This window comes from Globicephala melas, chromosome 8 (assembly GCF_963455315.2).
Source record: "Globicephala melas chromosome 8, mGloMel1.2, whole genome shotgun sequence".
In the NCBI taxonomy this organism is placed as follows: Eukaryota; Metazoa; Chordata; class Mammalia; order Artiodactyla; family Delphinidae; genus Globicephala; species Globicephala melas.
In genome coordinates, this window is record NC_083321.1 from 12,786,577 (window position 1) to 12,813,947 (window position 27,371).

General features: G+C 41.6%; 1 protein-coding gene across 3 annotated transcripts in view; it reads left to right on the plus strand.

The window, feature by feature from the left end:
* Window positions 1-4,454: 4,454 nt before the first annotated feature.
* CELF1 (CUGBP Elav-like family member 1) overlaps window positions 4,455-27,371 on the plus strand; it is a 72,086-nt gene continuing 49,169 nt past the window's right edge. The window contains exon 1 of one of the 3 annotated variants that reach the window (XM_060303199.2): window positions 4,455-4,621. The gene's annotated coding sequence lies outside the window, so the exon portion shown is untranslated. Of the gene's footprint in view, window positions 4,622-4,767; window positions 4,791-5,144; window positions 5,231-27,371 lie in introns of those variants that run through there. The other 2 variants (XM_060303201.1, XM_060303200.2) reach the window with 2 other exon arrangements.

The following is a 27,371-nucleotide window of genomic DNA, read 5'->3' on the forward strand; positions in this document are numbered from 1 at the left end:
GTGTGCCCACCAAAGGGGAGACATGACAAGGAGACTCTCTGGTAGGGGGAGCCCTGAAGGAGAGACTGGAAGGGACTTTGAGCTTTTAAGTAGAGAGGCTTGTTGGAGAGGCCCTGATCCTGGACAAACAGGGGACCTGGGTTCATCTGGCCCTTCCTTCCCAACCTATCCCCCATCTGCCTGAATTCATGGCTGCCTCCTCCTGCACAAACTGCAATCAGTATATGTGTGTGTGTGTGTGTGTGTGTGTGTGCGCGTGTGTGGAGTGAAATATATCAATGTTATCTACACTATTTATGAAAATATATTAATATTAAACATATTATGATAAATATAAAACCCACAACGTGCAAATAGGTGAGAGAAATAGTTGTAATGCTGATTATTTATATTTAAATAGTACTCTGAAACGTGCATCTTGTGCTTTTTAAAAAGGTTTATCTCCTTATAAAAGTAATACATATTCATAACAACTGGAAAATACAGGAAAGTAGCATAATCCTACCACCACAAATACATTTGTTTTTTCTTCCAGTTTTCTTTTCCATTAAATTTTTTTTTTTTTTTTTTTTTTTTGCTGTACGCGGGCCTCTCACTGTTGTGGCCTCTCCTGTTGCGGAGCACAGGCTCTGGACGCGCAGGCTCAGCGGCCATGGCTTACGGGCCCAGCCGCTCCGCAGCATGTGAGATCTTCCCAGACCGGGGCGCGAACCCGCGTCCCCTGCATCGGCAGGCGGACTCTCAACCACTGCGCCACCAGGGAAGCCCCTACAATTTTTTTATATAAGTTTATTTATTTATTTATTTTTGGCTGCTTTGGGTCTTTGTTGCTGCACTCCGGCTTTCTGTAGTTGCAGTGAGCGGGGGCTACTCTTCAATGCGGTGCACAGGCTTCTCATTGCGGTGGCTTCTCTTGTTGTGGAGCAGGAGCTCTAGGTGCATGAACTTCAGTAGTTGTGGCTCGCGGGCTCTAGAGCGCAGGCTCAGTAGTTGTGGCGCATGGGCTTAGTTGCGGCGTGGCATGTGGGATTTTCCCGGATCTGGGCTCAAACCCGTGTCCCCTGCATCGGCAGGCGGATTCTTAACCACTGCACCACCAGGGAAGTCTGGAAAGAGAAATTTAAACCACAGTAAAGTATCACTCCACTTCTACCAGAATGACTAAAATTAAAGGACTGATAATACCGAGTGATGATGAGGATGCACTATTAATATTTTAATATTCTTTCTGGGTTTTGTCTCTTTCAACGAACACATTCTCTAACAAAAATGGGATTGTTCTGTACCTGTTAATTTGTTACCTGCTTTATTCACTAAGCATGTGTCATGAATATTTGCCCACAATTAAATATTTTTCTGTATCATTATTTGAAAAAATATATAATATTCTAGGCTATGGCTATATCATATACTTTATCAAGTGTTTGATATACTTGATAAAGTATATCAAGTATATACTTTTTTATCAGATTTTATGCTATTCCAACAATGTTATGATCCATAATATATCAGTACATCTCTGCTTTTTTTTTTTTTTTTTTGCTGCATGGTGTGGTGTGTGGGATCTTAGTTCCCTGATCAGGGTTGGAACCCATGCCCCTGCATTGGGAGCGTCCAAGTCTTAACCACTGGACCACCAGGGAAGTACTAGTACATCCCTGCTCTTATCCTGATTATTTTCTTAAGAAAAGCTCCTAGAAAGATATGTAAACTTTCAAATTCCTCCAAACAGACTATCTGAATTTTACTCCCACCAGCACTTGGAAAAGGCTTGCTTCTCTGAACCCTTGTTAACATTTTTAAAAACAAATCTTAATCAATTTGGAAGGCAAAAAATGAAGCAGGAAGCTTTTCATACGCGTTTATATCTCACATCAGGCTTTTTTGTATTTGGACTGTTTAGTGTTTTGTCTATATTGGGAAGCCCTTTGAAGTTAGAAGAATCTGTGTTCTTCATGTAATTGTTCTTCCACCCGATTCTGGGGTAATGGACTCTGGCCTTCCTTGGTAACTAGATGCAAGAATGACACTAGCGCCCTGCAAGGAGTGGCCCTAAGTCAAGGGGCAGGTAAAATCAGGAAGGTTACTGGTCGCCCTTTGAGAAATATCTGTTGAGCTGGACACTGTGAAAAGCATTGGAGAGACAAGAGGATAAGAAGACAGGTGTGGTCCCCACTCTCATTTAGCTCATGGTAGGTTGCAGGAAGTTTCTAGATGCTAAACAATTCATTATCTTTTTTCATACTCAGCACCAAGATATGTCTATTCATTAATTCAACAATATTTATTGATGAATTGGGGAGTTGGATGAAGGTAGTCAAAAGGTACAAACTTATTGTTATAAGATAAATAAATACTAGGGATGTAATGTACGACATGATGACAATAGTTAACATAGCTTTACGATATATTTGAAAGTTGTTAACAGAGTAGATCTTGAGATTCTCATCACAAGGGAAAAAAGTATCTGTATGAGATAATGGATGTTAATTAAACTTATTGTGGTAATCATTTCACAATATATGGAAATCAAATTCAAAAAAACCCCAGTATTTATTGAGCACCTACATGGTATTATTTTAGGCCCGGAGAATATAAAACAGACAAGATCCCTATCCCCATAGAGTTTACCTTCTGGTGTGAGAAGACTACAAATAAAATATGTAAAATATGAAGTACAAAATATACTATGTTAGATGGTGATAAGTGCTTTGGATAGAAACAAAGTGGCAAAGAGGGACTGGAAACACAGGTGTATGTGTGTGTAACTTTAAATAGGGTGGTCAGGGAAGGCCCAACTGAGAAGGTGACATTTAAGTCAAGACCTGAAGGAGGTGAGGAGGTGAACCACATGGATATCTGGATGATTCTATGGCACAAAAAAGAACGGGACAGATTCTCTGCTTAAAAGGTTTCTACCAGGGCTTCCCTGGTGGCGCAGTGGTTGAGATTCCGCCTGCCGATGCAGGGGACACGGGTTCGTGCCCCGGTCTGGGAAGATCCCACATGCCGTGGAGCGGCTGGGCCGTGGGCCATGGTCGCTGAGCCTGCGCATCCGGAGCCTGTGCTCTGCAACTGAAGAGGTCACAGCGGTGAGAGGCCCGCGTACAGAAAAAAAAAAAAAGGTTTCTACCATCTACAGCAGCTGGGAGACAAATATAAAATTAGTTGTGGTAATGTATGTGACAACATTCTATAAGCTATAATGGTCTATAAATGTAAGATGTTTTCAGTAAATTACACATAAAACTATTAACAAGAACAAGATCATATATCAATATTACAAATGTATATAAAATGATAAACTACACCGTACAACTAAGGAATATGATAGTGTACAATTTAGGGGCTAATTGTTCAGATTTATATGGTACCAGAAACACTGTGGTTAGTGTTTTTTTCCCCCCACGGGGGAAAGAGATGCTTCCAATACATGGGAAAGCCTTTGAGGCTTCTGCTTGGGAGTCCACTTATTGTTTTGTGGTAAGGTTGGGTATAATCAGTATTTGTGGGTAGAAGAATTATTTGCTCTGGGAAGCCAGATGTTACAGAGAAATCATTTGCAAACCCATGAGTTATTTGTATGTTTGGGGCCAAAAGGTCCCTGAAGTAAGTTTCCTTTCTCTATCTGCATTTTACTGTCCCACAAGGTGTAGAACTTGTGGAATAAATGACCTTTTAAACGAACGAATGAACTACTGTACTGTTTGCATCCACCTAGATCCTGGGATTCCTGGGTCACTCTGAAGGAGGTCTTTCAGGGACCTAACCTGGGTTATTGAATTTTTTTTTTTTTTTTTTTAAGTCGGGGGAGAAGCAGGTTAGGGCTGGAACATCAGTCTCTTAACAGAACCCTTATGAGCTTCCGGGCGCTGCAAGGATTTTTGCAAGGTTGTGAGTTCACACAGCTGATCATGCTGCTAGAAAGCATTCCCCTAACTCTGAAAGCTTGCAATACACTTACATTCCACATCTCAGCAGAGAAGGAAGGCCTGGATCCTGTTGCTTATCTGCTGGGGTAGAAAGGAGGGTGTGTCATGTGCCCAGCGCTGGCCAAGCACCATCCCATTCACTCATTCATTCATCTAATATTTTATTATGCGCATATTCAGTGCCAAGTAGAGATCCTTGCCCACTAGTTCATCCAGAACTCCTGTGGAGAGCCGAGAAGTTCAGGGTCTCAGGCCGGGGGTCTTCCTCCAGCAGAGCTCCGAGACAAAGAGATGTGCCCTTGCCGCTCCTTGAGCTGAGGGTTCCGCCCGAGGCCCCGGGGGCTCCTGCGGAGCTGCTTCTCCACTCCCCAGCCCGAGAGGGCGCTGCAGCGCCGGGCGCTCGACCCGCCCCTGAGCATTGCTCCGCTCAGATCGGCGCTGCCGGCCGCACCACGGTGGTACGTTCCCTCAAGCCGCCCTCCCCCTCCTTGTCGGCCCTCCCCGCCGGTGGTAGGTGCCGGAAGTGCCGCCATTTTGGGGTGTTCTGCTCGGGCGGCGGCAGCGGCGGCGGCGGCGGCGGCGGCGGGACGCGGAGGCTCCCCCGGGACTCGGCCTCAGCAGTGAGGAGGCGGCGGCTGCGAAGGCGCAGGCAGCAGCTGAGGCAGCGGCGGGCTCAGGTGCAGCCGCTGGTGAGTGCGGCGGCCGCGGGATAACGGGCCGCGGGTGGGAGGGAGGGAGGGAGCGAGGGAGGGAAAGGGGCAGGAGGGAGGCGCCGCGGGGCGGGTCCGGTCCGGGCGGCCGCGGGTCACAGGGCCCTTTGGGCGCGCCCGTTCCTGGTTCCCCGCGCCTCGGAGGCAGGTCAGCGATCTCCTACCCGCGTCCCGCCGCGCCGGCCTGGCGCGTCCCCCCGCGCCCAGGGAGACCCGCCCTCCTCGTGGCCTTGCTCCTCTCTCCGCGCCCTTTGCCTTCATTCTCCGGGCTCTGAGGGCTCCGTTCTCTGCCCAGGGATAGCTCCGTCCTCCTTTTTCCGGCCGCCGTGCCAGACACAGGCTGCCTGCTCCGGACACCCCTTCCCTGCTCCTGTCGCCCCACGTGTTCTTGGTGCTTACCCTTGGGGGGGGTCCCCAGGACCCCCGCCTCTGGAGGGCTGCGTTTCTCCTCAGGAGCTTCGAGAGCCCCCCTTTCCTCGTCCCACATCCGCTAGGGCCTTGGCTCGCCCTCCCCCCCACGTCAGGTGCTCACCAGTTATGGCCTAGTAGCGGGGCTGGATTCTCGCACCCGGGAACGCGGAGAGCACGGTGAGGAGCTTTTTTCGCTAAGGACCTGGTTTTGGATTTAAAGCCGCTGGTGTCTTGGTTGTGGTCCTCGGAGCAGGATGTTGTTTTAATTCTCTAAGACGGTTGCACTGGCTCTTAAGTAGCTTCTCCTTGATTTAGGCTCATCCTCATAGTTGAGGGGAAGGTGGTGCGATTTTGGTCGGAGCCTGCTTTAGCAAAATGGAATCTTTTTCTCGCCAGTAAAGTTAATGCTGCAGTTTTATTACCTTCGAGGGAGAAGGCTGTGTAATAGTGTCCGATAGTGTGGAGTGCTTTATAATGTCTGCAGTGTAAGAGGTAACAGGTACCCGATGAATCGTTTATAGGAACTTCACCCTTAAGAAAGGTCTCTTCGCTTTCTTTGATTCTCTGTAGATCGAAGAGGTTTTAATTTCATTCTTTCACCTTTTCCACAAGTGTTGGGTTGGCCCTTTTCCACAAGTGTTGGGTTGGCTCTTTTCCACAAGTGTGGCATCTCTCAGAGTGGTACGCAGTTTTCAGTTTCTCCTTAAATTCTTGCTGAGGAAGAGTCGTCTCTGAGAACCACCAAGGGTTTTTTCTGTTTTAACATTAATGAGTCCACTTGGAAAATTATCCAGTTACCATAGCGTGCATAAACTATTGCTACAGGTCCCTCCCCTCCCCCCGTGTTTTTATATTCTTCTAGCTTTACTTACAGTATGTGGTTTCTAATCATGAGTTAGCCAGGATTGAAGCGTTGCTGTTAGGAAAGCGAAGCAGGAACTTTCAGCTGTTGTTTTAACCTGGAAGTTTATGGTTTCCCCAGCGGTTCTTTCATCTTGACTGTCCACCACCTGTTTCCATTAAGAATGGCCCTTGGCCCAGAGCATAGGCCTCAACTTCTCTCCAACCATTCATTTTTGCCCACGGGGTTATTTTCTCCTCAGATGGTATCTAGACTTAAAATCCATTAGCTGGTGAGGCTAGATTAGCTGGTGAGATAGAATATCTTTTCCAACCACTTCACTTTTCAGATGAGGAAACTGAGGCTCCCAAGGTTATTTGCCCAAGATTATGTAGCAGGTGCACTTAAAACAGTTTCAACATAGGGTTTTTTTGTTTTTGTTTTTTTTTAATACAATATCATGAAAAATAATGCAAATTGCCCTTTAAGATGTGAAGGAATGGAAAGGGCCCCAGGCTTGGAGTTGAAGGCCTGAATTGTAATCCTTGGTCTGTTACTAGCTATAAAACTTTGACCAAGTCACTGTTTTGAGCCTCAGCTCATTCTCATCTGCAAAATGGAGGAAATCGTGTCTGTTTCACATGGTGCCAATTCAGCTTCAGTGCAGTAATGTGTGAAAGTGTCTGTAGTATAAGAGGTAGTGAAATTTTGAGCCAGAATGATTTATTTTTCTGAAGATTTCCAGTTATTTTTGTTATTACAGAAGTAACAGATTCATTATTAAAAATGCAGATAAGCCAGAAAAAAGAGAGAAACTCACCTTTAGTCCCACCACTCAGAGGTGATTGTTAATAGTTGTGGTCTTTATCTTATTATCCTTTTTATATGCTGTAGAAATGTTTATTATTTTAACAAAATACGCTTATCCTAGTTACAGTTTTGTGATATGTTTTTAAGTTTAGTAGTAGGTGATAGGCATTGACAACCACATTTTAAATGATGCCCTGTGTTTAAGCTCCAGCACATATGAGTTAGGCCAGTGGATATCCCAGCATGGGAGCAGAGAATTTGCTGTTTTAAACATGCTGGGCTTGAAGAAGAGGAGAGGAAGGGCAGAGACCTAACGTTTATTGTACGTCTACTGTGTGATTTTTTTTTTTTTTTAAATATTTGGGCTCTGCTGCTAAACGTGGAGTGTGAGTCGTGAATTCCATGCCCCCTCCTGTGACTGCCACTGCAGCTTCTTTAACTTAATTTTCCTGTGAGGCCAGATGTAATAAGGAACTGGAAAGTTACAAGGTGGTGGTGGTGTGCCTTGGAAAGGGAAAGAGAAGAGCTGTCACCTGGAGGCCAGGGTGAAGAAGTTGGAGGAAGTAGGAGCACAGGCTCCTCTGCTCAAGGCTTTGGGTACTTCCAACAAATTGCTCTGTTTTCTGTAAACCAGTGAGTGAAGCTCACTGGATTTGGTGAAACTCTGTGTCCTCTGCCTTTTTTTTTAACAGCTTTATTGAGATATAATTCACATACCATGCACTTCAACGGTTTTTGGTATATTGCATTATTAATTTTAAAAAATTGTGGTAAAATATATATAACAATTTTCTATTTTAACCATTTTTTAATATTTACATTTTTTAATGTAAAAAACACATAACCTAAAATTTAGCATCTTAATTATTTTTGAGTGTATAGTTTTGTAGCATTAAGTACATTCATATTAATGGGAAACAGATCTCCAGAACCTTTTCATCTTCTAAATCTGAAACTCTATACCCATTAAACAACTCCCATTTTCTCCTTCCTCCCACCCCAGCCTCTCATAACTACCATTCTACTTACTGCTTCTATGAATTTGACTACTTTCAGGTATGAGTGGATTCACAACAGTATTTGGCTTTTTGTGACTGGCTCATTTCACTTACTGTATCTTTAAGGTTCATCCATGTTGTAGCATGTGACAGGATTTCTTTCCTTTAAAAGGCTGAATAATATTATATTGTATGTATATACCACATTTTGTTTATCCATTTATCTGTTGATGAACACAAGTTGTTTGTACCTTTTGACCATTGTGACTAGTGCTGCTATGAATATGGGTGTGCAGATATCTCTTTGAGACCCTTCTTTCAATTCTTCTTTCTTTTTTTTAGTATTTATTTAATTAGGCTGCTCCAGGTCTTAGTTGTAGTGTGCGGATCTTTAGTTGCAGCATGCATGTGGGATCTAGTTCCCTGACCAGGGATCGAACCCGGGCCCCTCTGCATTGGAAGCGTGGAGTCTTAACTGCTGGACCACCAAGGAAGTCCCCCTTCTTTCAGTTCTTTTGGATAATATTCAGAAGTGAATTGATGGATCATATGGTGGTTCTATTTTTAATTTTTTGAGGAACCTCCATACTGTTTTCCATAATGATCCTACTATTTCACAACACCACCAACAGTGCACAAGGATTCTAATATCTCCACATCCTCACCAACATTCGTTTTGTTTGTTTCTTCTTCTGTTTTTTTTTTTGGCCGCGCCACGTGACATGCAGGATCTTTGTTCCCCAACCAGGGATCAAACCCATACCCCCTGCAGTGGAAACTCGGAGTCCTAACCACTGGACTGCCATGGAATTCCCTTTTCTTCTTCTTTAATAGTAACGGTCCTAATGGGTGTGAGGTGATCTCTCGTGGTTTTGATCTGCATTTCTCTGACTAACGATGTTGAACATTTTTTCATATGCTTGATGGCCATTTGTATGTCAGCTTTGCAGAAATGCCTATAGAAGTCTTTTGCCCATTTTTAATTTTTTTTTTGGTGGGGCTGCATTGGGTCTTTGCTGCTGTGCACCGGCTTTCTCTAGTTGCGGTGAGCGGGGGCTACTCTTTGTTGCAGTGCGCGGGCTTCTCATTGCGGTGGCTTCTCTTGTTGCGGAGCATGGCCTCTAGGTGTACGGGCTTCAGTAATTGTGGTACGTGGGCTCAGTAGTTGTGGCTTGCAGGCTCTAGAGCACAGGCTCAGTAGTTGTGGCGCACGAGCTTAGTTGCTCAGCGGCATGTGGAATCTTCCTGGACCAGGGCTCGAACCTGTGACCGCTGCATTGGCAGGCGGATTCTTAGCACCACCAGGGAAGCCCCCTTTGCCCATTTTTAAAAATCAGATTTTTGTTGTTGTCGTTCTTGTGAGTTGTGGTACTTTAAATATTCTGAATATTAACCCCTTAATAGATATATATGATTTACACATAGTTTCTCCCATGCCATTTCACTCTGTTGTGTCCTTTGATGTACAGAATTTTAAGTTTGATGGAGTCTCCTTTGTCTGTTTTTGCTTTTGGTGCCTTATCCAAGAAACCACTGCTTAGTCCAGTGCCCTGAAGCTTATACTCTGTTAAGCTTCTAGGAGTTTTATAGTTTTAGGTTAAGGTCATTTTAACCCTTTTTATTGTTTGTTTGTTTGGCTGTGCCATGCTGCTTGGCTTGCAGGATCTCAGTTCCCCCAACCAGGGATTGAACCCGGGCCATGACAGTGAAAGCCTGGAATCCTAACCACGAGGCCACCAAGGAACTCCCCCATTTTAACCATTTTTAAGAGTACAAAGGAAAAAAAAAGTACAATTCAGTGTCATTAAGTATGTTCACAGTGTTGTGTAGTCATCACCACTCCTCTGTTTGGAAAATTGAAGTTTTCTTCACCCTAAACAGAAACTCTGTAACCATTAAGTAATAACCATCCATTGCTCCCTCCTCCTAGCCCCTGGTAACCTCTGGTCTGCTGTCTGTCCCTGTGAATTTGCCTATTCTGGATATTTCATGTAATTGGAATCATATTTGTCCTTTTGTGTCTGGCGTATTTCACTTAGTGAAAAACTTAGTGTTTTCATGGTTTGTCCACGTGTGGCACGTATCAGGACTTCGTTCCTTTCTGTGGTTGAATTTCTCTCCTTATTGAGGTCAGGGATGACTCTTTCATCTTGGTATCTTGCCCTCTCTTGGTGCTCCATAAAGGCTCTTGAATTGGTTTAGAATTCATGCTCTTCATGTGGATTGCCAATTACTGGGGGATGTCCACTGACATGCTCAAATCTCTGGAAAAATTCAAACGTATCAGTGTGCTTCAAACTATGTAACAGGGCTTCCCTGGTGGCACAGTGGTTGAAAGTCTGCCTGCTGATGCAGGGGACGCGGGTTCGTGCCCTGGTCTGGGAAGATCCCACATGCCGTGGAGTGGCTAGGCCCGTGAGCCATGGCCGCTGAGCCTGCGTGTCCGGAGCCTGTGCTCCGCAACGGGATAGGCCACAACAGTGAGAGGCCCACATACCGCAAAAAAAAAAAAAAAAAAAAAAGTATGTAACAGTAACGCAGATCACGGTTAACAGCATCATTTCTATTCTAATCTAATGATAATTTCTAGTCATTTTCAAAATACAGATTATGTACGGAAGAAGTGTCACATAAAGAGAAGGTATAGGCAAGTTTCTGCTTTTGCTGTATAATAATATATGAGTATTATACAGCTTTTGCTGTATAATTAATATATTTTTTGTTAGAGGGGTGGAATGATATCCAGGTATTCCATATTGTATAAAGTTTATAAACCTGGCATTTAATGGCCTGCTTAGAATTAATAACGAATACTTTGAGGGTAAGAGCATTTTGAAGGTTATCATAAGCCTCCCAGTTTGTTTCAGTATATTCAGAGTATTCTCATGCATGAAAGGCTTTCTTCTCTTTTTTTTTATAAATTTATTTATTTTATTTATTTACTTTTGGCTGTGTTGGGTCTTTGTTGCTGCATGTGGGTTTTCTCTAGTTGGGGCGAGCGGAGGCTACTCTTCATTGTGGTGCGTGGGCTTCTCTTGGGGAGCACGGGCTCTAGGCACGTGGGCTTTAGTAGTTGCAGCACATGGGCTCAGTAGTTGTGGTGCACAGGCTCAGTAGTTGTGGCACATAGGCCTAGTTGCTTCGGGCATGTGGGATCTTCCCGGACCAGGGATTGAACCCGTGTCCCCTGCATTGGCAGGCAGATTCTCAACTACTGCGCCACCAGGGAAGCCCCTCAAGGCGATCTTCTTAAGGTGAGCTTTTACTTAATTTTTTGGAGGTTCATAACTGATTTTGAGCTGCTTGATTGTCTACTTTCCTTCTCTTTGCTTTTTGGACCTAGCCTCCAACTCCCATTTTCCTCCTCCCCAGTAAGTAATAAAGGGAGTTTAATATTAATCCTTGGGACATGGGATGAACTGAAAGTTTTATTTGGTTAACCCTTTTGTCCCAAACAAGTATAGTAAATTCCCTACATACGAACGAGTTCCATTCTGAGAGCGTATTCGTAAGTCCAGTCTGGTCGTAAGTCTAACAAAGTTACCCTAGGTACCCAGCTAACACAATCGGCTATACAGTACTGTACTGTAATAGGTTTATAATACTTTTCACACAATGCATAAAAAACAAACACAAAGAACATTTTTAATCTTTCAGTACAGCACCTTGAAGAGTACAGTGGTAGAGTACAACAGCTGGCATACAGGGGCACGTTTGCATCTTTGAAAGTTCGCAACTTGAAGGTTCGTACGTAGGGGACTTACTGTATTACAGGCCTCACAGTACTTAGCACATGGGATTTTATTTTAGTGTTAGGGAGGATTTATATACCTCTCTTTCTTTCTTTTTTTTTTTGCTACGTTGGGTTTTCGTTGCTGCATGCAGGCTTTCTCTAGTTGCGGCGAGTGGGAGCTACTCTTTGTTGCGGTTGCATGGGCTTCTCGTGGTGAGGTGGCTTCTCTCATTGTGGCGCGCAGGCTTCAGTAGTTGTGGTACACAGGTGTAGTTGCTCCGCGGCATGTGAGATCTTCCTGGATCAGGGATCGAACCCGTGTCCCCTGCATTGGCAGGCGGATTCTTAACCACTGTGCCACCAGGGAAGTCCCTGTATACCTCTTTTTCAAACAACGTGAACCATTCTTTTGTCCAGAATTATTCCTTGGTTCTTGATTATTTTTGGTAATTAAAAGTAGAATGTATCATGGAAGTTCAAGTATTTCACTATACTTTTTTTTTTTTTTTTTTTTTTTTTTTGCGGTACGCGGGCCTCTCACTGTTGTGGCCTCTCCCGTTGCAGAGCACAGACTCAGGACACGCAGGCTCAGCGGCCATGGCTCATGGGCCTAGCCACGAACCCGCGTTCCCTGCATCGGCAGGCAGACTCTCAACCACTGCGCCACCAGGGAAGCCCCTCACTATACGTCTGAAACAAGAATTAACTTTCTATGTAGGCTTTCTGAGTGGAACTTACACAGATTCTGCTAGTTGGTTGCTATTAATATAATCCTGTATTTACCTGCACACTGTGCTGTGGCATTCTGAAATGGTCAAAGAGCAAGTAAAATAGAAACAAGAAAAATTTTTATGCTAATTTTTTTATTGGGGTATAGTTGATTCACAAAATTATATAAGTTTCAGGTGTACGACATAGTGGTTCACAATTTTTTTAAAGGTTATACCCCATTTATAGTTATTATTAAATATTGGCTATATTCCAAAACAAGAAATTTTGAACAAAACCTACAGAATTAGTCTTCCCATAATTGAGAGTTGATTCTAGGATTTTCGAGTTCTTAAAATTGTTTTGAAACCTGTGGTTTGAAAGAATGATGTGACTTGACTGGGGTTTATAGGCATTGCTTGGGAGGGTAAGTTTGACAACTCCAACCTTTGGTCTTAAAAATTGGTAATATCACTGAGTGACCTTAACATTTCTGAGTCTTTTTTCCCATCTTTAAAATGGAGATAACCAACTTGGAATGTAATGTGAGAATTAATTGAGATAACTTAAGCTAGGCACTGAATGGTGCCAGGCACAGTGTTGATAATGCTATTTCCTTTTTTCATCCGTAAAAATGGGCCTGCTACTTATCTCTTGGGTCAGTAATGCAGTTCAACCAAATCAGAGACACTGTTAAAATGAGTAGCAGTGCCATACATAGACAGTAGCTACTGTCAGTGTTCCTTTCCTTTCCCCTTTTAGGTGTATTTTGTTTTGCATTTTCCTTTGTCCATTGTGGCTTAGGGATAAGATTGTTTCCTGAAGTCCAGTTCGTGCATCTGAATTGTTTTGCTATGAAGAGTGTCCTTTCCCATAGAACCTTTAAGCTCGTTGATCCCTGTGGAATGCTCAGGTAATGTGGTTTCCTAGATTTCATCTTCACTGTCTACACTTCACGTGGGAGTTTGTTGATAGGGAGTCTTCGATGTTCATAGGAAACTGAAAAATACAGATGAATGTATTATTGGATTTACTGTAGGGATACCTAGGTCTCTTCCTAGTTATAGGTAACTAGTTTTAGGCTTGGAGAGAGGGTGGGCTCTAATATTTAGAGTTGTAATGTAGATGAAAGAGTTAATCAGTTTTAGCTATTTGCTTTGTAAACTATATTGTATCAAGAATCTTTATCTGAGCTTTGTAATTTGATAAAGACAGTTTTCTTGATGAGATCTTTGTAATTGTAACTTGTCCTTGTCATGAAATTGGCTTTAGAATCTCCTTGAAGTACTGGTTTCCTTACAGAATTAATCAGCATAGCTGTTCTGTAGGGTTCTTTTCGTTTTGGTTTGGTTTCTTTTGGCCTCACCACGCAGCTTGCGGGATATTAGCTCCCCAGCCAGGGTTCGAACCGGGCCCGCTGCAGTGAAAGCGCCAAGTCTTAACCACTGGACCGCCAGGGAATTCCTGTGTTCTGTAGTTACTTTTTTAACCTCTGCTATGCTATGGAAGCCACGAGCATAAATTTGTTTATTTTTAACTTCTTTGAGTTCCAGACCTGTAAAAAATTTCAAGAATGTTTTATATTCATCATAAACTGCACATTGACTTATTAACACATTCTTTCTGCTAAGGAAATCTTTAATTCTTCTAAAAACGTTATCTCACAGGCTAGAAGGATAAATACCAAAATTTTCTCTGAGCATTGGGGCATGAGCAACTTTTTTTTCTTCATACTTGCCATTGTTTTTAAATTTTTATACAGAGAACATGAAATTCATAAAAGTTACATTAAAATTAGACTTTGTGCTCAAGAGATAAGAAAGCCTAGTTAGGGGAGACTGAGTATAAAATATCTTAATAAATGATTTAAAGCATTTTAACTCTTAGAGCTTTGTGAAGTTCTGATGTGACCCTCAGTCAGCCAACCTTTTCCCCGCTTTACAAGAAATGGACTCACTTTCAGAACAGCTTATGGATTGTAACGTTTTGATTTTTCTTTTCCTCCACTTAGAAAATTTGGCAGCAAATATGAAGAGGAATGGTGAGTTCTGGTTTAGAGGCTGCAGTGAGATCTCACTTAATTGATTTTAATATGCTACTTTGGGGATGTGTTCACAGGTTAGGAGTGTAGCTTTAGAAAGAACTGTTCACTAACTTTATGACCTCCATAGCTATGTTCAGCTTTGGCAACGGAGTTAAAATCACTCCCGCCCCCCCCGCCCCCCCTCCCCCGCCATGTTGAAACTCCACTGAAATTATGTTCCCAAATTGGGAAACGTCTTTAGTTTGGGGATTATACAAAATGAAGATTTTTGGTTCTAAAGCCGTTTAATTTTATAGTGTTATACTTTTAATTTTGATAGGTCAGTAGTTTTCATTTACATAACATTGCTACTTTTTAGCAAAGGAATCACTAAATTAGAAACTGTCACCACTTTCTCATTGTTCTTTTTACCTTTTTGTTTCCTGTGAGATTGAAGCAAGCTCTTGCAGAGTCTGTGGGAATGTGTGATATTTTGGTGATAATGTGGGGTAACTAATTGTCTACTGTGAGTAGACTGTCTTTTTTAACCCAGTATTATTTGGACATCTGTTCAGTTTTTGCTAGTTTCTGTTTTGTACAGATAATTTACTGTAGGCTTTTCCCAGTTTTTTTGTGCTTGTAGCTTTTGTGTGTGGGAAACATTCTTTTCTGCTCCAGTCCGGTCCCCCCCCCCCCCCCGCCACCTACTATTACATAGTTTAGCTGGTGTTTCTCTCTTGCATGAGTTGTCTGCATGATGTTGCTAACTTAACCATGCTAGGTTGGGTAGGATATTACCAGGGAGAAACACCTTTGCTGTCCCTGCTGGCTGCCTGCCTGATTCTGAACGCTGCTGTCTGATCAAGAGTCTTAGGGGGTCCAGGGAGTGAAAGGAAGTCAGGGTGGTGATGACAAGCACCTTGAAAATGTATGACTGACATTCATCAGCGAGCTGGTTATTCTTGCACATTGAAACAGTACTGCTTTGTGGTTATATAGTCATTTTAAACCTTGTAGCAGGCTTCCAACTAGGATATTTCACTGGAAGCTGTTTATGTGGTAAAAAGACTATGTATTCCTTAGGTCCATAATTCTTAGATTTATGGCCAGAGCAAGAGGAGCAGGCATTGCATTTTGTGTTCTTCAGCCCTTCCCTGCTCATGGTTCAATTTCTGTTTGTCATTTAGTGCCTAGCTAATCTTTGTCATGAAGCTTTTCATGTCCATTCATTCTAATACTGTATCATAGGATGTTATTTAGTGTTAAGATTTTTTTTTCATTTCAGTGAGATTTTAAGGTTTTCTTGAGGATGGAGATTGCCTTATTGCTTATTTAGTGTATTATATATCTTTTAAGGAGTCAGGCATGCAGTCCCTACCCTAATTATACTCTGTGATCTAGCCCTTCTTGTAACAGTTCAGTGGGCCATGGCCCAAGCTGGGCACATCAGTTTCTTCTAGGTATTTGAGATTGGAACTGAGAATCGTGTCTTTAGGGAACAAACAGATCACCTCTATTCAGAGAACTTGAAACATATAGACTCAGATCCTGGGGCGCAGCCAAGTTCAGGCTTAATACATGTGGAAGCAGTGAAGGTCAGTCTGCAGGGAGGGAGAATTAAGTACATTTATCCAGGAAGAAGCATTGATGAGAAATGTAGCTCTGGAGAGAGAGGCAGACTAGAAGCACATGCAGAATAGAAGCCTGGGTGCAGAAAGGCTTTGCAGGTGTGGCCCTGTTGTACTTTCTGCCTTTGGGTTCCATGAGATACTCCAGTATCTTTTCAATTAATGCCATTTTTTTTTTTTTTTTTTTTTTGCTTAAGCTAGTTTGGAGGAAGTTCTCTTAATTAAAACCAAAAGAGCTTTTAATAAAATGCTTAGTGCAGAACTCTGCCCAACATTTCTTAAATTGATTTGAATTTTAGAACAGTCAAGCCTGGGATCATGGCTCTTTGGAAGATTGCCCTTTTCCCCCAGCAGCCTCCTCACCCTCAGGCTTAGGCTGCTTGGGGTTTTGGCTTCTCCATCTGTAGTGTAGACATTCATCTGTGTTCTCCCTTTTGGTGCACAGAGTGCTTCTCTCTGGTGCTTTGCCAGCTCAAGAATGAGGGTTGGGTTTTTTTTAAAACAAGTTTCTAATGATTATCTGTGTACAACTAGTTATTTTTAGGCATGTAAGACTGATAATAAAGTAATAATACTATTTCAGGTAGGAAATTTAAAGCGAGCCATCATTTATAAAGAATTTTGTGAGGCATGTGAATTAGGTCCTTTCTTCATTTCTAAAGTAGCACATTTGCTTGTTTCCTGATTGTTTCCTCTTAAAAAAAAGTTGATGGACTTGAGTGGAACACAATAATGTGGGTTGAACGGCAGTTGAGACTTTAAACAAAGGGTAATGGTGAATGGCTGTGTGCCCAGTTGATGGAGTCTGTCTGGTCTCAGCTCAGTTAGTAACTTCATGAATGATCTGTAATAGGAGCATCACAGTGGTGTTTTTCTCTTTGAGAAATGTTAATGAGGGAGAGAGGGAAGCTCTGAGAAGGACAGTTTAATGCTTCTAATTTGATTTTTTTTCTTCTTGTGATCATTTGGTTTCTGTTAAGTTGAAAGACTGTATTCCAGAGAAATGTAAAATTTCTCTGTAATATTAAAACAGGAATTAAAAAGAAATGTGGATTTGTATACTACTAGGAAGGAATAGATTTGCAGGGTAGAAAAAGCTGGAAGTCGTTATTTTACATGGGAGGTCAAATTGTTGAGAAAATAAACCTAAACAATGTTATGCCTTTGTACTGTACTGTAGTGTGTGTATAGTATTGACCCAAGGGCTGTTCATGGAAGAAGTTATATGTTTTTACAGTCCACAGTGTTTACTGGTATGGGGCCCTTGCACAAAGTAAGTAATTGATAAATATTTGTTGAGTACTATATGTTGAGTGGCACTTAATTTTTTGTTTTGAGACAGTTCAGTACTAAGGGCTAGGAATAGGAAGAAAACTTTTAAAGTTGAAATTCTGTGAATCCATTTCTTCAAATCATTGTCTTTTGAAAATAATCAGTACTTTAAAGCTCCAAGCAGTTTTCTGGGGAATAAAATGTAAGCAGCTTTCCATTCAAAGACATTAAGTTGGCTAAGATTTGTACTGTAAAAGCCTTCATGTATCTTAAAACCTCATATTGTATGTTGCCTGGACAAAATCAGAAGGCTCCTAGACAACCCTGATTCTGGCTCTGTTTTCTGTAGCTCCAGAAAATAAGAAAAGGAGAATCTGATACTACTGGCAGTCTATGCTCTCTTGCTTTTCTGGGCCAAGACATGCATTTAAAAATAAAATCAAGGAAATTGTAAACCAGTAGTAAAAACAAATAAAGCACCCAAGAGTTTGCCTCTTCTCATGTCCTGTGCCCTGAGTCTCTTAGATTGTCTAATATTAAACTAAAGTGACAAAACTATGCTCGGGGCTTGTCCTCTGCACTTCCTATTTAAAGTTTATGGGAAATAATCATGAAAAGACACCATATTTATTATATCATTATGATTTTTATCATATGCCGTTTTTGTTTAATAGCGTCTGCATGCATTTACAAGTCCAATTTTTTTTTTTTAAGCTTGCAAACTTCTTTACTGAACTAATTTGGGTTATAGATTGTGGTGATGGGATTGGAAAACTACTTAAAAATAACTCTTTGGGACCTGCTACAGGAAAGCTTAGGTGAGTAAATATATGAAAACCAGATACAATATTTCTATGGAATATCTTTTTTTTGATGTGGACCAATTTTAAAGTTTTCATTGAATTTGTTACAATATTGCTTCTGTTTTGTTTTTTTGGCCTTGAGGCATGTGGGATCTTAGCTCCCCAACCAGAGTTAGGAATAGAACATGCAGCCCCTGCTTTGGAAGGAGAAGTTTCTCGCTCTCTTTTTTTTTTATCTATTTATCTATCTGTTTGTCTGTTTGTTTATTTTTGGCTGTGTTGGGTCTTCGATGCTTCACGAGGGCTTTCTCTAGTTGCCGAGAGGGGGGCTACTCTTCTTTGAGGTGCGAGGGCTTCTCATTGCAGTGGCTTCTCTTGTTGTGGAGCACAGGTTCTAGGTGCATGAGCTTCAGTAGTTGTGGCTCGCGGGCTCTAGAGCGCAGCTCAGTAGTTGTGGCACATGGGTTTAGTTGCTCCACGGCATGTGGGATCTTCCCAGACCAGGGCTCGAACCTGTGTCCCCTGCGTTGGCAGGCGGATTCTTAACCACTGCGCCACCAGGGAAGTCCCTCTGTGGAATATCTTGATGTCTGTTGTTACCTTTAGCTGACAGTATATCTTGTCTCCTTAGGTCCTTTTTTTTTTCTCTTTAGACTTGTGTTTTACTTTTATAGTACAGTTATGAATCTGGTTTCAACACGTTTTATCTTAGTGGCATTTATATTTAGGGTTTTCAGTAATTATTAGTTTGAGATCAGGGGAAGATTTTTATGAGCACAGAGACACTTCTTGAGCTTTGTTCCAGCTGCTTTCTAGCTCTCAAGATATTGTTGTTATCAGGCCTAGGAAAGCTGAAGTTTTAGATTATTACTGTGAAATCAAGTTCTATTTTTATTTATTAATGTTAATTTGTCTGGTGTAACTTTGCTCTGGGCTAAGTAAGACATAGAGGAATGTTTTCTTTTGAATTCTGACTGCTCCACTTCTCTTAACAAACCAGATCCACAGATTAGACTTGTAAATGATCTGTTTTCTTAAGGTATCTTCTAACAGAATGGGTCTCAGGGGAGCTGAGCGCCAGCACACATTTAGCTGGGAGTGACAGTTCATCTCCCTGAATTACATCCCCTTTGTCCATACACAGCAATTTTGGAGGCAAGACTTGCAATTTAAACTCTGTTCTGGTCTAATCAGTGTGATTTATTTTATAATCAGTTTTATTTATTATAATTATTTTGTGTGATATGTTTCTGACATAATCATGTAGGGAAGCTGAAATTTCTTGAGTAGAAACTTGCTTTGGAGAACTTTGAAGTCTTGATAGGAAAATACTGAATATAATTTATGCTGTATCATGATCTGGAAAGATATGGAAGCATACGTAGGTCACTGAAACTTTATTGAGCTGTATTTATTTAATTGTTTTTATGAATAGGGAGATTAAAACTTGAATACATTTAACTCTTGCAAGAGAGTCACTAAAACAGTTAATATTTCTTCAGAATTGTATACTATATGGGAAATAATCATGGAAAGACACCAGGTTTATTATATTGTTTTTATCATATGCCATTTTTGTTTAATAGCCTCTGTGTGATGCATTTACAAGTCCTTTTTTTTTTTTTTTTTAAGCTTGCAAACTACTGAACTAATGTGGGTTATAGATTGTGGTGCTGGGATTGGGAAACTACTTAAAAATAACCCTTTTGGACCTGCTATATTTCTTGAAGGCAGCTTGCTGAAGAAAAATTAGATCAGGCTTTCTGGATTGCTAGATGCAGACCATCAAAAAATGCTCTGACCGGGCTTCCCTGGTGGCGCAATGGTTAAGAATCCTCCTGCCAATTCAGGGGACATGGGTTCAAGCCCTGGTCCGCGAAGATCCCACATGCCACGGAGCAAATAAACCCATGCGTCACAACTACTGAGCCTGTGCCCTAGAGCCCACGAGCCACAACTCCTGAAGCCCAGGCGCCTAGAGCCCATGCTCTGCAACAAGAGAAGCCATCGCAATGAGAAGCCCGTGCACCGCAACGAAGAGTAGCCCCCACTCGCTGCAACTAGAGAAAGCCCGCGCACAGCAACAAAGACCCAACGCAGCCAAAAATTAAAAAAATGCTCTGACCAAAAGAAAAAAAAGCCTGCTGGATCCACCCCCAGGAATCCTCGTGGGTCCCCATGGTAACAACCTCCTTGCTTACAACTTGTCACTGTGTAACTGTCACTGGGGTTCAAAGAAAAGCCAGTATATCAAGAACTGTGTGGCATTAACTACTCCTTGGTAAAATGCTGTTGCACATTTGCAACAAGCCAGAAATAGAAAGTTAAAGTTTCTGTGTTCCATTAATTAGATGCTTTAAAAAGCTGCCTAATTATGGTAAGGTGCAGTAGTGGGAAGGTGGTGGGTGGCCAAGGCAGGCATAGGAAGAAGCCATAGGCTCCGAATGTTAGGACCTTCATTTTCTTCTCTAAACCTTTCATTTTCCAAATGAGGGAAGTGAAATGTGTTACTTAAGTTCACATAGAAGCAGAAGCAGGATGCCATCCCAGATCTTCTCATTTTCCAGGACGGTTCTGCTGTCTCTGCCCACACATCACATTTGCCATGCCTCTACTTTTCAGAAACCAAGTATCAGTTTCTGAGGTTAGGAAAAGACCTTAGAGGTCATGCAGGGGAATTTTCTACCCAGTGGAGGAATCCCTTCTACAGCATCCTGGGCAGGTGCCCTCTGCCTCTTCCCTCAGGTGGGGGTTACCTATCTAGTTAGCAAAAACCCCACTGCCTGACTTCAAAGAGAAGATAGTTTTACATGGCTTTCCCATTTTAAAGCTATAAGCTTTATTTTTCTCCCCTTATAAATTAGCAATTGAAAATCAGACCAGAATGTTTTTCATTAGCCTGTTTATCTCCGTTTAAGTCATGCTTGTCAGTCATGACAAGGCAGATAATTCGTTAGAAGAATTATGTCATGCCTAAACTCTAGAACTTTGAAAAGATAATGCCATATTTGGAACAAGCTAGTCCTTTAACAGCTGAGAGGGAAGGATGATAAATGCTATATTCAGCTTAAAGTATTTTATAGCGTGCCTAATAAGATGAGATGATGGTGAGCTAAAGAGTATCAAAGAGGCCTCAAAATATTTAAAAAATAAAATCAAAAGCCAGATAGGCAAGCTATTTTGTATTTTTTATGGTGCATTTGTGACTGTTTTTGTCATTGTTTAGAGTAGGTTCATTTACACAGAAGTGAGTTTTGGATTCAAAACCAACATTATTTTGGTAATTATTAATTACACGTACCAAAAAAGAATTTTTTTTAAGGTCCATTTCTTGGATGTCATTGTTGCTCAATATGCCAGTCATTTAATGTCCCTTCAGTAAGTGCTTCAGCTTTTATTTCACTTTTCTTCTTTCCTAACTGCTTGAAAGGTAGTAACAGGTAAACATTTAAGATTATTAGCTTGAGGTGTTTTTTTAATACCTTTTAAGCAAAGCATAAATGCATATTTTCTAATAAGGTATACAGAAATGTTTTCAGTTTCTTATACCCACAGATACTTTTTCCTCGAAGAATTTACCATATTTAAAAATGGAGAATTTGGCTCCAATGTTAATTTTTCTTTCTGTCTTACCAGAAAGTTAAAGTGGAAATGCTGTTGGCAGTCTTTTGCTGTCTTGACTTCAACACAGTAGAGAATGCTATAATGAAAATGTGGCTGAGTTTTTAATATTCTGGAATTTCATGACCACCAGCACTTCTTGTTGTGCAGCCAGGGTAATTAAGGTAATCAAATATTTTAGTCATTAGCGGGTGTGGCCTGGCTCTGAAAGAAATCTCTAATTGTAGCCTCAACCCAGTGCCCTTTTCCCTCATTTAGTCCAAAACATATTTATTATTTTTGTCATTATTCTGGTTCTTAATTTGACCAGTGAATTTTTGCTTAAAAGTTCATCATACAGTTTTTCTTGATAAGAAAGTATGCTGAATTACAGTGTAATGACAGAAACGAGCTGTTAGACTTCACGTTTTGGGTGGGAGGTGTGGGGAGTGAGAGAGAGAAACGAAAAGGAGAGGAAGAGAGAGATGGTTTCATCCGTACCATTTTGTAGACAAGGAAACTTGAGGTTAGGAACCTCAGGGAGGATAGTAACTTATTGGGGGCATCCAGCTATCAAGTTGTAGGTCAGGGCTGGGCTTTGAGTCCACACTCCAAATTCTGTGCTATTTTCCTTTCCTTTTCTTGCTTCTAAAGGCTAAGCCTCATGAAAATAATGTAATAATTGGGCTTCCCTGGTGGCGCAGTGGGTAGGAATCCGCCTGCCAATGCAGGAGACTCGGGTTCGAGCCCTGGTCCAGGAAGATTCCCACGTGCCGCGGAGCCACTAACCCCGTGCACCACAGCTACTGAGCCTGTGCTCCAGAGCCCACAAGCCACAACTATTGAGCCCAGAGTGCTGCAACTACTGAAGCCTTGCACCTAGAGCCCGTGCTCCGCAGCAAGAGAAGCCACTGCAATGAGAAGCCTGGGCACCGCAATGAAGAGTAGCCCCTGCTCACCACAACTAGAGAAAGCCCGTGTGCAGCAACGAAGACCCAGCATAGCCAAAAATAAATAAATAAGTAAATATTTAAAAAGAAATGAGATTATTTTTGTAAGCACTCCTTTTCATGTAGTAGTATAATTTTTAACTGTTAATCAGTAATGTAAATTCATTGTCTTATTTTAGAAGTTCTTACCATTGAGTAAGGAAAAAATGGGCGTATCTTTTAACTGCCCTGGTAAGATACTGTTTGCGTACCTTACCTAAACTGTTTACCTGTTTTCTTGTTGAAAAGTAGGAGTGATTTAACCCTAACGAAAGTGGCATGGAAATGTGGTTTTAAGGTAGGTAGCATTCATAGCATCTTCGTGTCTTTAAAAAGAAATGCATGGAGTTCCTATGGGCAGATAGGTGGGGGTATCCCTCCCACAGGTCATTTAGTAGGTGAGAAAACTGGATGTTACATCTTTATTTGGTTCCTTAGTGAGAAATGATGTGACATGAAAGACTGCCATCTCCCTTTTTTTACCCTTCTTCTTAAAGTCTGGTCCCCATCTTGCAACTCCCATGCCCCACAGCCATCCTTTTGGCTCTGACATTGCTTCTTAATTCCAAACAGCCATATTCCATGAGCTCCTAGAAAAGAGAGAGAAAGAAATCACCAGTCTCTTGGCTACCTTGCAGTCAGTGCCATTTTTACCAAATGGTCTGCTCTGTGACCATGTCCTCTTTTGACTGGACCCACATTAAAGTGTGTCCCAAATGCTATCTTGATATATGTCCTCACTAGCAATCTTGTTTTTTAAGTCTCCATTTACAGGTTGATTCACAGTGGGAGGGAGAGCCATGTTCAGAAACTTTCTGATAGCCTGATTTTTCTTGTCTTTCATCTCTTTGCTTCTATTTATGTTCTTTGTACCTCTTCCTTGAGCTTGCACCTTCTGCATAGTTGACTGTATTATATCATCTTTGAGGCTGCAAAATAAAAGTTGGAAGATTTTAAAGTTCCCAGAATAATGTTGTCGCCCACATTGCACATATGTTACATTTTGAGTTTACTAGTTAAGCCTCTAAATATGTACTTTATATACAGTATGTGCAGTGTGATGACTTAGGTTGCCATGAGAACCTAAAAATTTTAGGCTTAAATGGTTCAGTAACAGACACATTTTTTTCCTTTATTGTCTTAGAGGAAGGCTAGGTTTCTCTTTTATCTAATATACTTTTTACAAATTGAGATATTAGGCAGTGGCTATTCTCAGATATCACGTCTTGCTGACAGGATGGGTAGCTTCTTTGTTTGCCTATTATCAGTCTTCTTTATTCCAATCTTCCATGCTCTAGTTTTTTCCCTCTCTACCTGTCTCCTATTACTTTCTGTGCTACAGGATAGAATTAGAAGTAGGAAACTGGAGGCCTTAGCTTCTTTAAAAAAAAGTACACCTGGTAAGAGAGGAAGTATCTAGTGGGATGTTCCTCAGCAGATCTACAGAATTCCACTCTCCTGTAAGCCTCCTGAGGTGAGCTGTGATAGTAAAATTTGCTTGGGAAAAAAAAATTTTTTTCCTGAGGCTTTTTTTTTTTTTTAATTGAAGTTATGGTTGATTTACAATAGCTTGAGAATTTTTTTTGAGAAATACTTATTTGTTTATTTAGGCTGTGCCAGGTCTTAGCTGTGGCACATGGGATCCTCATTGCCATGTGTGGCCTCTTTAGTTGCGGCATGGGAACTCTTAGTTGCGGGATGCATGTGGGATCTAGTTCCCTGACCAGGGATCAAACCCAGGTCCCCTGCATTGGGAGCTCGAAGTCTTACCCACTGGACCACCAGGGAAGTCTGAGAGTTTTTTTTAAAAGGCATATGTTAGTCTGCATCTAAAAACAATTGAGATTCTTTTGAATTGGGATATATTGTTTTGAATAATTTCTTGGCCAGGGTGACTTGTTTATTCTTGACTAGGTTTAGTCATGAAGATTGCCTTCTTATTGGACTAGGAAGTGCAAGAGGAGATGACAGAATGTTAGAGATGGAACAAACTATATATCATTTAGTCTTTGGTTCTTAAACCTGTTTTGGATCATGGACCCCCCTTTGAAAATCTGGTAAAAAGCTATGGACCCATTTCCCTATAAACATAAATTAAGTACATAAATATATTTTACATATATATAAAATTTTGCACATAATATAGTGGGGTTTATGGCATGCATGAAATATCCATGAATTCTACAGGTCTGTGGACCCTAAATGTGGACTCCTGATCTGGTCCAATACCATTTTTCACTTGAGGAAGCAGGTAACAGGAAAGAAATGACTTGCCAATGGCCATACTATAGGTGTGTATAGCCATTTTGATTTTGTGGTTATACTTTAAACACCCTTGCTGTATACAATTGTGGTTTTTTGCATTGTGTTGTTTATCTTTTTTTTTTTTTTTTTTTTGCGGTACACGGGCCTCCCACCGCTGCGGCCTCTCCCGCCGCGGAGCACAGGCTCCGGACGCGCAGGCCCAGCAGCCATGGCCCACGGGCCCAGCCGCTCCGCGGCACGTGGGATCTTCCCGGACCAGGGCACAAACCCATGTCCCCTGCATCGGCAGGCAGACTCCCAACCACTGCGCCACCAGGGAAGCCCATGTTGTTTATCTTTACGTAAGTAATCTTAATGGGTAATTAAAGCTGTGATCTCACCCAAAAAATAACATAGTAGTCCACAATAAAATACACTTTGGGAAATTGTTGCTATAACAGGCCTGCTCAGAAAAATTAAATGTATTAAAAAAAAATGTATAAGACACTAACACAGTCAAGAGATTTTAAATAAAATGTTGAACACTTGCGTGTCCTTGTTTTGTGGGACATGAAAATGCCTCCATTGCTGGAATTCTGCTGTGGTCTTTTCTCTTTTTTAAAAAAAAAAATTAATTTTTGGCTGCGTTGGGTCTTCGTTGCTGAGCGCCGGCTTTCTCTAGTTGCGGCGAGCGGGGGCTACCCTCTTCATTGCGGTGTGTGGGCTTCTCATTTTGGTGGCTTCTCTTGTTGCGGAGCACAGGCTCTAGGCGCGCGGCTTCAGTAGGTGTGGCACTCGGGCTCAGTAGTTCTGGCTCACGGGCTCTAGAGCGCAGGTTCAGTAGTTGTGGCGCATGGGCTTCGTTGCTCCGTGGCATGTGGGATCTTCCCGGACTAGGGCTCGAACCTGTGTCCCCTGCATTGGCAGGCGGATTCTTAACCACTGAGCCACAAGGGAAGTCCCCGTGCTCTTCTTTTTCAGCACGTCAAACAGAGTGTGGACAAGGCTGTGCCTTGCACTGTGAGATCTAGGTGGTGGGATTGAGAGATCAGTTTTGCCATAATTTGGCATAATTTGCTCATCATTACTACATTACCTACAAAAGGTAAAGAGAAAATTTCAAATGGTCAATTTGCCTATAAAATATACTAAAGTAAATAATTATGGTGAACCAATTAATTTTAAGAATTTGAAGGGTTTTCTTTTTTTCAGTTTTAGAGAAAGCGTTTTGCTGGGGTGCAACCTAGTATGTTTATTTATGTCCCCCCAGCAACCTAGTATGTTTATTTATGTCCCATAAACTGGAGGATTGTGCATACACATATACCAGACATGTCAGTGATGGAAAGGAGCTAGGCAATGTTCTCCTCTCTGGAGCTCCCCTTCGCAACTGGGTGACTTAGCAAGTATTTTGTAATCAAAGATCTCAAATGCACAGTAAGTATTGGTTGATTCATTGAGAACTAAAGTACAGAATCATTTGAACCCATCAACCATGCATTTTCTTTCCTTCTTTGGTTGCCTGCCTTTTTTTTTTTTTTTTTTTTTAAACCATGCATTTCTTATCTTTGGAGAGTTCACTCTGGCCAGAAATTAAGCTTTTCATATATTTCACATTGAGATGAATCTGAATGAATTGTTCCAAGCAAAGTAATTTTTAGAACATAAACATTTGACTTCTGATTATATAAGCCAGCATCCTGGGAAATATATTTTAAAAGTTGTATCAAATTTATTTTAACTTGTAAATCAGAAGAAAAGAAAAAGAGAGACCTAAAACTGTCTGAGAGTTGGAATGAGACCTTCATTCTGAAAGCAGCAAAGGGCCCGTGAAGTCTAGGACCCTTCACACACATGCGGAATAACCTTTTTTGCATGTTAAGTTCCAGGATTTAAATGATAAATTAAGCCTCATGGCTGCTGCTGGCCTGGTAAGAGTGCAGCCTGCTGAAGTTCTCACAGTGTCTTTCCTGTTTGCTGTGGCAGAGGGATTCTTGGTGTAAGTGACTGAAATTATCGGGAAGTTCCTTGGCCAAAATAGAATCTCAAACCTTTCTTCAAGTACCAGCCTGTATGTTTCTGTTTTTTGTCTGGAGCATGTGAACACAGTGCATGTGTGTGAGATAATTGGGCTTTCACTAATGGCCCCCTTTCAGCAACCATGTATGGATAAAGCTGTTCAGGTCCCTGCTCCTCCCTCTCTGAGCAGGGAGGAGGACCTGTTTTGCTGAAGCTGCTGTTCCACTTTTCAGCTTTCTATATTTGTACAGCAACAGCAGGAGCAGCCCACTAGCTCGGCCGCGTGGCTGCCCTGTGCGCCCATCCTGGCTCTGGCCTGCTCAGGGCTCAGCCAGGGCTTGCAATTTGTGTTCTTCCGTGCGTCCATCTGTCTGTCTGTGTACATTTCTGTGGAGGACTGAGGTTTTCAAGTTGAAGAGGTGACCTGTTTGTCTTTTTTGTTTTGTTTTGTCAATTATAAATGGTAAAGAATGTTTCAAAATCTTGGGGATGGGGTGAGGAGACAAGATTTGTATTATTTAACAAAATATGTTTTAGGGAGAGGATGCCAAACTGGTAAACATAGTGTCAGAAATGGTCTCTGGGTTCTCTTAGAAACTTTTCTCATTAAAGTAGTAGTGTTTTTTCCCTTTTGTTTTTCACTTGTCACA